Source organism: Macaca nemestrina, chromosome 8 (assembly GCF_043159975.1).
Source record: "Macaca nemestrina isolate mMacNem1 chromosome 8, mMacNem.hap1, whole genome shotgun sequence".
NCBI classification, from domain to species: Eukaryota; Metazoa; Chordata; class Mammalia; order Primates; family Cercopithecidae; genus Macaca; species Macaca nemestrina.
Window position 1 is genome coordinate 54,273,961 of NC_092132.1, and position 14,895 is coordinate 54,288,855.

Genomic DNA, 14,895 nt, shown 5'->3' on the forward strand with positions numbered 1-14,895 from the left:
GACTAGAACGCTAGAGCCCCGTCTGCCATAAAGCTAAGCGCTAGGCTCTTAGCCCTGACGTGAGGCGCGCAGAGATGACGTAAGGGGAATAGTTTTCAACGTCTGTTTTATTCCGTGCTTCGGAGGACCTTCTTTAATCTTTGATTTTGGTCCCTGCTTCTAAGAAAAGCAACTGAAAAGGTAAGAAAGAAAAAGCGTTTTAATAAAGTCGTCGATAATTATCAATGAGAATTTTTGGGCTGTTTGGGGCTGTGTGGAATTAAATTATGTTTATTGTTTCCAAGGTCGTAATACTGCCCCTCAGAAGAAAGGAACAGCGCTAAGTAATGGAGAAAATGCCTCCTCTTGGAAGGGATATAGAGATGGAAACAGAAGATATAAGAAGGATTGAGAATCATATAATACAGGAGCTTAAAAACCTGTTCGCGATAATAAAGAGGGTAATGTCAGAGCGCTTGGAAAATACCAGGAAGTTGGGAGAGTTAACAGAAGGGCGCACGCTGGATTGGCCACAAAATCGAATTACTGAAGTAAGTGCAAAACCACAAATTGTCACAGAATACAGAGAAAAGGGGAAAAAAAATTAAGAGGAGAAAAAGAGAGATCTAGAGGGCCGGTCCAGGAGATACAGTATATGCATAATAGGAATACCTGAAACTGAGGGCAGAGCAAGTAGAACTGAAACAATAATTAAGGATCTAATTGAAGAAAATTTTCCAGAATTGAAGAACGAACTGGATCTACAAATGGAAAAGGCTCACAGGGTACCTTTAAAATTTAATGAAAAGAAAAACACCTAGACATATCCTGGTGACGTTTTTGAATTTCAAAGACAAAACATTTTACAAGCATCCACAGAGAGAAAGCAGGTTATTTACAAAGGGGCAAAAGTCAGACTGACCTCAGATTTTTCTCCTCCAATTCTAAAAGCCAGAAGACAGTGGAACAATATCTACAGAGTTTTAAGGGAAAATAATTTTGAGCCAAGAATTATATACTCTGCCAAGTTATCATTTCTTTACAAAGGAAAGTGGAAGACATTCTTAGATATACAGGGGTTAGGAAAGTATATCAATCAAGAACCTTCCCTGAAAATTTTGCTCAATGATTTACTGCAGCTAACAGAGAACCTGAATTAAAATAAAAGAATAGGGAGGCAATTGTATGAAAGAATTAATGCTATGCATTAGAACTAGTTAAGTAGCATAGAGTTTAAATTGTTATGTATAGGGCATTAAAACTAAATACAAAAATAGAAACGTAAGCTAGGTCTAAAATTTCGGTTTACATTTAAGCTGGAAAGGCATGCCACATGTTCAATATATTGAACAAATAGTGTTTTATTTTTAGCATGTATTGTGGATACAAATATGCATGTTCTTAAGCTAAACCTAAGTAAAAGGGCTTTGTCACTGTAGATTGGACAAATAACAGCATTCTAAATGTCAAATCTGACAAAATTGGAAAACAGTACAGTTTTATTTCCATTACTTTTAAGTATAGCAGGAAAAAAATAGCAAGTTTGTCCATAATGTTACTACTGATATTGTAAAGAAACTTCCAAATCACTGGTTTGGAAGTGGGTGGATACATCCTCATTTTCTGTACGTGTTGCATGGGGAAAAACAGCAGTTACTGCATCATATAGTTTATCTAAGTAAATTTGACATGGAAATAAGTGTTAACTACAAAAATAGAATATATATGTTCCAATGTTTGGTTTGGAAAAGAAGTGGTTAAAAAAAAAAACGGCAAAAGAGAAATAGCAAAAAGACATTAAAATTAGCAAAAAGTAGATTGATAGTACAGATGACTTATAAACTGGTTAAATAGCACTATTACAATTGAAATTGGGTCAAAAATCAATCTGTAACCTGAGATACATTTGTATAAAACAAAGGATCAAAGAGTTTAAAGATAATGAAAACTATAAATCATAGAAATAGCAACATTTTTATTAAACAGAATCTAAACATAACAAGACATTTTATGTAAAACATACAATATAGGATGTAACATTTAAACTATATGGTAAATATGACAATATATAAAATATATGTTCTGTATCTTGTGGGTGATAGTTTTACTTATGTACATTGATATCTATTTTAAAACGTACATTTAAATTAGTGCGTTTTATGTATTTAAAATTTGTTGAGTAATCCTTCTGTATATATTATTAAAGAGAATATAGCAAAAAATATGTTGGACTATGACTTCAACATTTATGATTTATTTTTTTAGAGACAACAGGGTCTTGCTTAGTAGCCTAGACTGGAATGCAGTGGCAACATCATAGCTCACTGCAGCCTACAACTCCTAGGCTGAAGTAATTCTCCTGCCTCGACCTCCCAAAGCAGTGAGACTACAAATGTGAGCCACCAGCCCAGCACAGTTACAGCCTTTGATAAACCAAGTAAATGGGAAGTTAAGAGAGAAAAGGTAGTTAAATGTGTGTGTAATATATATATATTACTTTTCTACCTTATTTTTACATTCTCTTCAAATTATCCTGAAGCACTTCTAAATGATTTTATACTCGGATATAGAGAAAACTTCAATATATTTCTAGAAAGCACTCATGACCACATTACCAAAAAAAAAAAAAAAAAAAAAAAACCCTAGAAAATAATAATTTTCACCCCTGAAAAATCACATACTTGGAATTTTGTTAATGTTCTTAAATAACCTTTGGGTCAAAGAGGAAATTATAACAAATACTGATGATTTAGGAAATAAAACAATGAAGATAATTATACTTTACATGCTATGGGATGGATGTAGAAAAGGCAAGAAACAGGAATGAAAACACTAAGTGAAGAATGGAATATGCATATGGGAAGGACTCAGGAACTAAACTTTTTCAATTTTGCTACCTATCAAATGAGGAAGTAGTCTGCCTTCATAGTGGATTTACCCCCAGTATATTATGAGGCCACCGTTAACTACTTATTTCTCCCAGTTGAGCTTTAATGTAACGTAAGGCATTCTAAGCATCTGACAACAATTGATTCTCAAGGAAAGGAAATCCCAAGTCTCCTTTTTTCTTTCCCCTCACTGCACTGTTTTCCCCTTCACAGACCTCCATATAACAATATTTTGATGTACAAAAATTTTATTGAAAAGTATAGCCTTCAGAAAAACAGCATCAGCATTACCTGGAAACTTGTTAGAAATGCAGTATCTCAGGTCAATAGCAGCATAGTATTAGATTACAAAATCTTACACATCTACAAGACTTCTCAGCACAGTGCATTATACATTGTGAATGCTCAGTGAATGCTATCAAGAATATGTGTAGAAAAAAATACTTGGATGTTGCTAAAACATCAATAGTATTTATATCTGTGTGGCAGCTTTTTGGATATTTACTTCTTTATGTTTTTTTAACATTATATTAAAAGAAAAAACTATTTTACTTTTATACATTAAACATTTCCTCAGAAATTTTGAAAAGTATATAGATGATGATAAATGTTATCTGTTGTGTTAGTACATTCTCACGCTGCTATAAAGAAATACCCAAGACTGGGTAATTTATAAGGAAAAGAGGTTTAATTGACACAGGTCTGCATGGCTGGTAAGGCCTCAGGAAACTTACAATTATGGCAGAAGGGGAAGTAAACATATCCTTCACAAGGTGACAGGAGAGAGAGTGCAAAGCAAAGAGGGGAAAAGCCCCTTATAAAACCATCAGATCTCATGAGAACTCACTCACTATCATGAGAACAGCATGGGGGAACTACCCCCATGATGTAATCACCTACCACAGAGTTCTTCCCCCAACATGTGGGGATTAGAATTTGAATTACAATTAAGATGAGATTTGGGTGGGGACAAAGAGCTGGATCATTTCACCTATGATCCCACCATATAGAGAAACTCTGAAAACAGTGTATTTCCTGGTCAATTAAATTACTATTCAAATTTAGAATAATACATGTCAATTCTGCTGCATTCACTTGCAATTATAAGACATTTCTCCAAGTCAATTATTTTTCAAAAACATTTTTAACTGCTGCATATTTTCCCATCACACAAAATAGCTGTCACTTTTTAGCCCTTATCTGGCTTAACTTCTCAGCAATATGTGACACTATTACTGCAATATTTGCATGATTGAGTCTCCCTTCTGTCCACACTTCTACAAAAACCCAATGTGCTCTTCCCACCCAGCTGTCTTAGTTTCCTGTTTAACCTGCTTGATTTCTCTCCATAGCAGTCAACACCATCTGAGATGGCCTTGTTAAATTGGGTGTTGCCTGTCTCCTTCCTTGGCTTCTATGATACACGTGTCCTCTTCCTTTTTATCTCCTTGGTTCTGGACACTCCTTATTGACTCTTCTATCTCTTTCTGAAATTTGCTAAGTCCCCTAGGGCTCTGGCCCAGGCTCATTTTCACTCTACATACTTTCTGCCAAATTCATCCCATGTCTTCTAATTACCACATCTATGTGCCGACTGGACCTTTCTCTCAAGTTCTAGGGTGTATTAAGATTCTCCAGATAAACAGAACTAAAAGAATATAAATAGATACGTAAGAGGTGATTTATTATGGGAATTGGCTCACACAATTAAGTTGGTCCTCTGGGTTTTTGGTTTGTTTAGTCTTGTTCTTTTAAAATAAAATTTATGTGTTTCCAGGATTATTTTTGAAATCTTGGTACATGGCATCACTCTACTCCCTAGACAGCCCCGTGTATTCTGGATTCATCTCTGATCCCATTTACTCTGAGTTCTAGAGCTTTAGCCATATTTTGTGTGTGTGTGTTTACAAAAATCAGATTTCCTCCTGTCACCAAAGTTTTTCACTAGGTGCTTCCTTGATTTGGGAAAAACAGTTCTGAAATTTTGTAAAAGTGACTTTTTGTTATTAAGATCAAAATTTATATTTCACTTCATCAGAGATGCCTCACCTAACAACAACGTACATAATGGTATCCCCCACATTCATATCACCTATTGCAAGGAACTGTCAATCACTTTGCCTGCTCTATCACTATCACGGCTCTTATTACTGTCGGACAGAATCTCCTTTTGGCTTTCTAAAAACAGTTTTACTGAGATATAATTAACATGTAATAAACTACAACAACCAATTAGCCAGTAAGTGGCACTACTGTCCTTTTACTTGCTCATGTTGGAAACCTTGATGTAATTCTTGACTGCTTTTCTTCCCTTACCCTTTAATATCAACAAATAATTAAGTCTTAGTTTCTAAATATGTTCCAAATCAATCCACTTACCTTTAGTTCCACTAGCACCACTCTTAAGTCCAAGCCTGAATCATTTCTCACCTGTATTATGGAAACATGCTTCTCTCCAGTTTATTCTTTATAACACAATAAGAACTTTATAAAATTCAAGTCAACTTAGGAGTTTCAACTTAAGTAGGTTCTCAATAAAATGTATACTTCTTAATATGCTTCTCAAGACCCATTCCAGTCTCATCGCACACCACACTTGATTTAGTCTATTTCAGCTTTTCTGGACTTCAGGGCCTTGAACTTCTATACTTTGTTTTCCCCAAGGAATGGGGTGCTTTTGGAAATAGGGCTTTCTCACCACTGGAAATATTTATCCACCATCACCCCTTGACCACCCTGTCTAGAATTATTCATAATTCTTAAGCATTCATTCTCTATTGGAAGCACCCTATTTATTCCCCCCTTTAATACTTTTACTTGCCTTCTATCTGTATCATGAACTTGAATATAATGAAACATAGAATAACTAGATCTGTCTCGTTTGCCTTTGGGTCCTCATTACATAGTATTGTGCTTAGCCCATAGAAGCCATTTAATAAACATTTTAATCAAGCATGAACTGGATGACTAGTTAGTGATAATAAAGGCAGATAAAAGAACACTTAAAGTCACTTTTAGCCTTAAAATTATACAATTATGGGCTGGGTGCGGTGGCTAACGCCTGTAATCCCAGAACTTTGGGAGGCCGAGACGGGCGGATCACGAAGTCAGGAGATCGAGACCATCCTGGCGAACACGGTGAAACCTCGTCTCTACTAAAAATACAAAAAAATTAGCCGGGCGTGGTGGTGGGCGCCTGTAGTCCCAGCTGCTCAGGAGACTGAGGCAGGAGAATGGCATGAGCCCGGGAGGTGGGGGTTGCAGTGAGCCAAGATTGCGCCACTGCACTCCAGCCTGGGTGACAGAGTGAGACTCTGTCTCAAAAAAAAAAAAAAAAAATTATACAATTATGGAAGTATTGTCCTATAATTTATCCTGAATATTTTTCAACTGTAACATGAAACCAGCTGATGGTAATTAGAAGACAAATCTTGTCTTTGTGATGATGTTTTACCCAATGGCAACCTCTGCACTAATTGGATACCAGTAAATGAAAGAAACTATTTTATAGAACTTTCTCTTTTGGCCTTTCAATTTTCTAGCCTGTCTCTTAATTTATATTGTATTACACTTTCTTCAAATATTTTCAGTTGCAATATTTTAAAATCTCAGTTTTGTTTTCTATTTTCCCATTTCCAAATTCTTTTTGCTAAGTTATTTTTCTTCTTCTTTCATGATATATTTTTTTCTTTTACTTTTCTCTAAAAATTTATGTGGCGTCAGGAAAGAATCCTATGTGTGAAAGAATTTAATGGCAAATTGGTACTCAGTATCCACTGCAACCTCACAGAGTTGAAAGAAGTTTCAAAGACTGGAAAGATAAATAATACATTTTTCATATTCTCTTTTCTGTTTTCTCAGAGCCACTACTGATTAGGACATTTATGGAGAACATGGGTGGCACTGAAGCAGCATTCTAGTTTCCAGTGCCATCAACATCATAAGTATCTACCTGGTCTCTGACCAAAGCTACCGCAATGTGTTCTTGAGGTCAACATGTTTTGTGGAAGTCTCTGTATTTGCCCCTTTATGTCAATTACCTATTATAAACCGAGAGAAATGGGAAAATTAAAAACCTGTTTTGAATTATTTTTAATTCAGAACTGTTTTTTCAAGTGAAATCTTATGCAGAAGTCTGGTATATGAAACAGATAAAAATGAACCGGTGAGATTGAAGGGAGTGAGTAGCATGGAATCCTGGCCACTCTTCAGAGAATTTGAGACAACTTTGTAGAGCCCTTAGTTTAGTTTGTATGTTACTGGGTAATTTAAAGCAGAAATTTTAATCTGATTGCACTTAAGAATCATCTGAAGAGTTTGTATTGGTTAGTCTTATTTCTAATACTGATGTCCTGGTCTTTCTCCCCTCAAAAAAAGTCTGCTGCTGGGACCAAGCACATAGATGCTTTTTTAAAAACTCTCTAAAATGACTCTAATATGTAGCCAGGATTGGAAATAACTATCCTACACAGCATTTTTCCTGATTCTGAGCGTTCAGCTTTTCATTGATTTTCCTTAGGGCAAGTCCTTCATCTTATTCTGGGTCCTTGCATTTTCTTTCTGAAGCTACAGTTTCTCTATAGGTCCCATGGTTTTCAAAATTTCTCATTTTCCATTTTCTGTGAAAACCATGGTCATCTTTCAAAACAAAACACTGCCTGTTTCTTAGGTCTTTATTGTGGGATTTTTATTCCTCAATACAAATTTACATAAAATAATAACAATTAAAAGATGGGCCTTGGTGTCAGAATTATTTTATATCTCTTTTTCTTACTAACTATGCAGCTTACCAGCTCTAGATAAGTTAAAGGACAGCTATACTCTTACTACATAGAATCATTATAAAGAATTGGTGGGGTGATCCTTATAAAGTGTTTGCATGATACCTAGCATAGAGAAAGTGCTTGAAGTTGTTAACTGTTATGGTTACAAAATATGTAAATAATTTTTATTTTTCAATTTTCTGTCTTCATATACACTAAATTGTTCTAATTCTTGAACCACAGTAACAACGTGTGAATGACTTACGCATTCAGTGGGTCCACTCAACTAATATTAAGTACTTGTTATGGTCTATGAAAGGAACTGGCAAAACAGTCGTTATTACCCTTAAATATTCCCAAGTGTTAGTGATCAAAGTTTCTCTCTGCTGAAAATGAAAAGTACCACATAGGATGGAGGAAACAGTCATCTTGAGGGCTAAATCTGGTTTAACATCTTATTTGTTGACCTGTTACTACAGTGTTGCCACATATGCTTTGTTGGTTTTTAGTTTAGCCCCCAAACATTTTAAAAATCAGATCATTTCATGTTAAAAGAAATCTAGACTTCTAGCTCTCTTGAAAACGTGAACTCTGACAAACACTGAAATTACAGAGTAGCAGGGTATGTGGCCTTTATTTGGTGCATGTTTTCTGCAGGTTCCCAAGTTCTGCGTTCTCTGTTGTCACCTTGTCACTGAGGCCAAATGTCAGTTGCTGCTTACATGCATTTGCACAGTTGTTACTTTTTTACAGTGAAATTACAGGTAAACTGTTTTGACATCCATGTTTCTACCAAAGGTAAGAAAACACAAGCCAAAAAGACACAGATTTCAAGAAAAAGAGGAGAAAGCATAATTCTTTATGGAATTGAAGAATACTCTTTGTATCTAAGTATGCCAAAAAAGTGTGTATAAAAAAATACAACTTAAGATGCCATTATGAAAAAACTCCAAGTCAGTGTTTACTAACATCTTTTCAGTTTTAGGAAGGAGGCAGGTTTGTTTTGCATCTCATTGGATCTCCTGTGCTACATATTTCTTGAAATACCGTAAGTACTAATATACACTTGCAATAGATAAACAGGAGTATTACAAATATAAGAGATAGCAGGAACTATTTTAATATTAAGAGTTATCAAATATGCACGCTAGGTGTAATAAATGTTTTCTTTCTTCTACAACATTTAATCTGGAGGCAGAAATACATGTTGCTTCTCTTTCTGCATCTCCATCAAAATCCAAACCAAGTAATCAGGATCTTTGAGAGTCACAGTAAGAATTACAGCCTCACGTTTGGATTTTTTAAATTTAAATTTTAAATAACTCCTTCTTTCCACTGATATTTATTGAAGAACTGCTATGCTCCAGGTACTGTGATAAACACTAGGCAAATGTTGGAGAGCTAAAAAGACGTTCCTCTTATAAAGACATTGTAACAAACAAATAAATGTATTAGTCAATATGTAAGTAAACAAAAAAGTAGACAAGCACAAATTATGTTAAGTACTATGTAGGAAACTAATAGAGTACTGTAACAGAATAATAAAGTATATGGGATGGGGGTAGGAATCTGTTCAGGAATGATCTACTTGAGAAGTTGACATGTAGGCAGAGATCTGAATGAATCGTGAGGAGTCAACCTTTCAGAGTAAGTGGAGTAGGCACTTCCAAGAGAAAAGCATAGTCCTGGCTATTTGCCTATCAATGTCTTCTTGAACAAGGGTTAGCAATCTCCTACCTGTACCACAGATGCTGTGGGCCACCTCCATGCTACCTGTGCCACCAAGAGATTCAATGTGATGCATGATTTGAAGGTTTCTCATCCTGATACCCTGTGGAAAGTAGAATCAGTGACAAATAAAAGCAGATCATTAACTCAGGTGGAGTCTGCTAAAGATGATACTTGCTTGTCAGTACATGAGTATCCACCCTAGTGAAAAAACTACAGAAGAGGTAGGATTTTTCGTCAGTGTTCTATCACTTCCCCTTCCAAGTTCCTCTCCTGCCTTCTGATGCTCTTTCCCACAAGTTGCAGGCAAATAAAGCATGTATTTTACTCTCTCTTTATCCAGAGTTGCTCCTTGTCCTTATATGAAGTAGATTCCAGACCTCACAATTGTATATGCCTATTCTTCTACTCCAACCCCTCAAAAAAAAGAGGAAGAATGAAAGAATGAACAAGAGAAAAAGAAGGAAGGAAGAGAGGGAGAGGAAAGGAGGGAAGGATGGTCCTGAAGATCTCAGTTCGGTGCTGAAAAAAGTCACTACTTAAACTTCTTCAAGCAGAATGAATTACCATAGCTAATAATGTACCTTAAGCTTTTCTAGAATCTTTGTATTTAAAAAATTGATTATTACTAAATGTATTTTAATCTTGTAAAATTTTAGGAATTTAAATGAAGAATTTCACAAAGGGTAAGAAAAATTATATATTATATTTATAAATTTGTCATTATGATTTTCCTATTATGGAAAAAAAATAAAATCTCAGGACCCCAATTGACTATGCCAAAAGGAAAAAAGTAAGCTGAACACTGAGTCATGCAAGAAACTGCTTGCTTTTGTTCCTAAGCTAATAGCTACAGACAAAAGGTCAGGTATTTCCATAGGTAGGTACTCTGTGTTCACCTTATGTAAAGTGCCAATTTATTGAGCGTGAGAGGAATACCTGATTGACTATTCCCCAACCTGCTCCTTTTCTCTTGCAACATGTGGAGTCAGTAATTTGACCATATACTCTCTCTTTCCCCTTCAGTTTGCTCTCCACCTTTAAATACTGAAGCCCTGAAAGTCATCTTTCTTAAAAGGTATGAACCATAGATTGTTCCTGTGGATTTATGTTTCTTTCTTCCGGGCACATCCTTAAGCTTGACAAAATAAAATTCTAAGTTGATTGAGTCCTGTCTCGGATGCTTTTTGGTTTATGCTATCAAGGTTTGGAAGGCTTAAGACATGTCATAAAGGTTCTTTATTTCCTTCAGCATTTTGATTATACTGAAATCAGGTAATTAGTGGTGAGTAGAATTGAGAATGGAAGGCACTGGGAAAGGAAAAACAAAAACGCATCAAAGACTTCCACCTTTATTTCCTTCGTTTTTTTAAAGAAAAATTTATTTTCTAAACACAAGCTACAAATTAAAATATTTGATTTACTTTTTCAGCAAAAGTTATAAATTATCAAATAGAAAATAGTGAAAAGATTATGTCATTTTTAACAGTGTTAAAGTTTTAGTTATACTCATTTGACTGGTTAGTACTGCTCTTATTTACTTACTCTACAGACAGTTACACTCTTTTATTCTTGTATAGAAGTTACTTTAATTTTTTAGTATTTAAGTTATCCTTAAAATACAACATGAAGCTATTTTACCATATATAATTTACTTAAATATTTATTCTTAAAATAACATTATTTTTAAATAAAATATGTATGTGAATTTAAGAATTCCTTTCTCTAATTCCAGTCCTCAAATGTGACCACTGTTAATAACTCCACTTAATATAAATAATATAATAGATACAGCAGCAGTGTGATCCTTAAAGCTGTATTTGTTTCCTTGGCCTACAGTAAGAAAGTATCAAAATCTGGGTGGCTTAAAACAATAGAAAGGTATTATTTTATAATTCTGAAGGCTAAAGTTTGAAGTTAAAATGTCAAAGCCATGCTCCCTCTGAACACATCAGTTCTCTCAGATTTATTATTTCCTTTCCTTTGCTAACTTTAGGTTTTATTTGCTTTTGTTCCTAGTTTTTTAAAGTAGAAGCCGAGGCTGTTGACTTGAAACTTTTCTTCTTTCTAATACAGACAGTTTCATGGGATAATTTTTTCTTTGAGGATTGCTTTAGAGCATTCCACAAATTTTGATATGTTGTGTTTTCTTTTTTTTCCCCCAATTCAAAGTACTAATTTCTCTTTTGATTTCTTCATTGATGCATGAGTCATTTAGCATGTGCCATTTTTAGAAAACTTTATAGTTTGATTTATTTTAGGCTCACTTAGAAGTTGCCAAAAAAAAGTCCAGAGTTCCTTTATACTCTTCAACCAGCTATGCTGCCATAAAAAAATAAAATAAAATTATGTCATTTGCAACAACATGGATGCAGCGGAAGGCCATTATCCTGAGTGAATTAATACAGAAACAGAAAATTAAATACCTATGTTCTCACTTACAAATGTGAGCTAAACAATAGGTATGCTTGGACATAAAGATGTAAACAGTTGACCCTGGGGACTCCAAAAAGAGGGGAAGAAGTGGGTGAGGGTTAAGAAACTGTCTATTGAGTACTATGTTCACTATCTGAGTGATGGGTTCACTAGAAACCCAAACCTCAGCATTACACATTTTAGCCATCTAACAAACCTGCACATGTACACCCTGAATTGAAAATTAGAACACACGTGCGTGCACGCAGAGGAAATTGCCCCTGATGCAATACTGTTAGCCATAGGCTATTTGGATTTCACCAGTTTTACAAGCATTCTTTTTGTGTGTTCTATAAAATTTTACTACATGTATAGATTTGTGTAACCATCCCAAAATCAGGGCACAAAAATGTTCCATCACCTTAAAGAAACTCCCTTGTACTGCCTCTTTATGGTCATACTCTCATCAGAGCTCCAACTTCTTCCAACCTTCTTATCATCCTTAAACATACTTCCTCAGCTATGCAGTTGTTCTGGCCCTTTTAAATATTTCGTTAGGAGAGTCTTAGCTAGTACACTGTTTTATTATGTTAATTTTTGTGTAGTTTTTGCTTTGTGGATAATGAAAGGGATTTTTTTCTATTCTATTTTCTATCTTGTTACTGCTGATTCATACAAAATTACTGGTCTTTCTAGCTCCTTTTTTTCTTTCTTTCTGGTTGCTGTGTCTTCAACTCTTGTTACTTTCTTTCTCAGTCTTATCTCCTTGTCAGAGGAAAAAAAATATATTTTTCCTTTGCTCATGATGAATAGTTTTCTGACTTCTGTTTCCCCACCTTCTAATATCAGTGCCCAGAAAGTATAGGGCAGGCTGTTACAGGGGTTGGTTAGCACTGTCCAAATGGTCAGGAAAAACTGTAGTGTGTTCCAGATCAAATCCGTACCCAAGGGCACCTAATCTAGCTGTGGAGGTACAGTGGCAAGGTTATCAGCCTACCATTAGTGGGCTGATCAAAGTGATAATCCCAAACATCAATTTCTGACAGAAATTCTATATTCCTGAAAAATCTTTAAACGTTAGTTTTGCCTAGAAAAACTGCATCAGAAAATTTACAATTATTTGATCAAAGACTGTAACAAAGGAAAATGTGAAACATTACTATCAAGTTAAAAGGTTATTGTAAGGCAGCAGTAACTAAAATTTTTGTGTTTGCTCTTGACAACTATTATAGGAGTGCATGAAATTATTAGAACAGTGGCTATTTTCAATTTTAAAACCAAAAGTAAAATTCTTTATTGTTTAAAAATAGAGATTATAATGCAGGCTACCAAAATACAACATATGTATAATTAACCCTAGAGAGGAAAAAAATATTGATTGTATTATATCTACACCAATTTAATTATGAGGTTTTTTTTAAGTTGTGTCTTCAGTGAAGACAAGAATCTCATTATGTTAATGGCTCATATGAAGAGATTGGAATACATGATTCAAATAATAGGTAAAAACCTTTGGGAGAATAGAACAAAGAAATGGAAGGCAGCTAAGATAAATGACCAGCTGCAAACAGCCTTGGTGGAAGGGTAAGGAGGAAGAAGAATAGTATAGAATTAAGGAAATGATAAAAGTGAACAGCCTAATTTTCAGATTCAAGAGCAGAGCATCCTAATAGAATTGAACAAGATACATTTTTGCAGACTCTTGACTAAAAATAATTAAAGGACTATCATAGCTACCACCATCTGTGTATGGCTTCATACTTCTCAACATAAGCAATCTCTATATGAGAGGCAGATATGTTTTAAAAGAAAGGATTTGGTACCAGATGTTTTGGGTTGGGTTTCCAATTTCAGTACTTAAGCCTAGTAACATAATGAGTGTTTCACTGTCTATCTCAGTAAAATGTATATACTAGTAGTGTCTGTTTCAAGGATTGCTTTGAGGATAAATTGGGATGATTCACAAAATGTAGTAAGCCCTCATTAAAATGTGTTAGTGTTATTATCAAAGATAACCCAATTTATTGTCAGAAACTTTTTCACTTGAGATATAAATAAAGTATGACAATCCTTGGCTTCCCCAGTTGGCTCAGCTTTGCATCTCTCCCATTTTTGACCAGGGCAAACCTGTAAACCTGTGTAAAAAATAAGACAAAATAGATTTTTTTAAAAAACAAAACAAAAAACGTATCCACCAGGGCATTGTCAGGATATCATCTGGCCTCTGCTTAGGAATTCTGAGCTTATCAACCTGTGTCCTCCAAGCCACAGCTTTCCCCCATATCTTCCCAGTCTACATGTGCCTGGGTGTCTGCCACACCCACTCCCAGCTCTGATTTCTGCTGGTAACTCTTGTGTTCTTCCTTGAATTTAAACCTACTTCTCTAATACCCAACAACCTGTGGAGCCCACGCTAACCCTTTCTCCACAGGTTAGACCTGGGCCTCTAATTATTGGCTTCTAATTCTTCATCAGCTGGTTTTTGCTCTTCTGATTTGAATTTCAGCTATTCCTAGATAACCTTGCCACTGTACCTCCACAGCTAGATTAGGTGCCCTTGGGTACGGATTTGATCTGGAACACACTACAGTTTTTCCTGACCATTTGGACAGTGCTAACCAACCCCTGTAACAGCCTGCCCTATACTTAAATAAATTCTATGTATTCTGCCTTGTTTTGATACCCCACCTTTCCCTTTCAAATCAATTATTATTTCCTAGGATACCTTTAGCAAAACCAGTCTCAATTGTGGTATAATTGGGTGTAAACCTGTGGAGATGTTTCATGAGATAAGAAATTGAGGGTTGAATATCATATGGCTCAATAGTATTATCTCTTCCATTTATTTATTATGCAGGTTTACTCTGAAGTTAGAATGTATATACAAAGCATATTTTGCATTATAAATTGTACGCACATACATATGACATTTCATTTCTGGCTCTCCCTTCCTCTGCCTTTCTAGTCATGCCTTTGTTTCCCTGATATGACTATCTAATTATATTCTTCTCCCTCACTTTCTTAATTTATCTTATTTCTTATCTTCTACCTCCATCCCCTATGTCCCTTACATTTTACTTTTATCGTCTAATAGCTTCCGGTTTCTCTATGGAAGGTCAGCT

At 35.1% G+C, this 14,895-nt stretch overlaps 1 long non-coding RNA gene across 1 annotated transcript; it reads left to right on the forward strand.

The window, feature by feature from the left end:
- Positions 1-33: 33 nt before the first annotated feature.
- On the forward strand, positions 34-10,526 carry LOC105497270 (uncharacterized). The gene is made up of 3 exons (XR_011606901.1): positions 34-180; positions 285-530; positions 6,729-10,526. It is a non-coding gene; the product is annotated as an uncharacterized lncRNA (long non-coding RNA).
- The last annotated feature ends 4,369 nt before the right edge of the window (positions 10,527-14,895 follow it).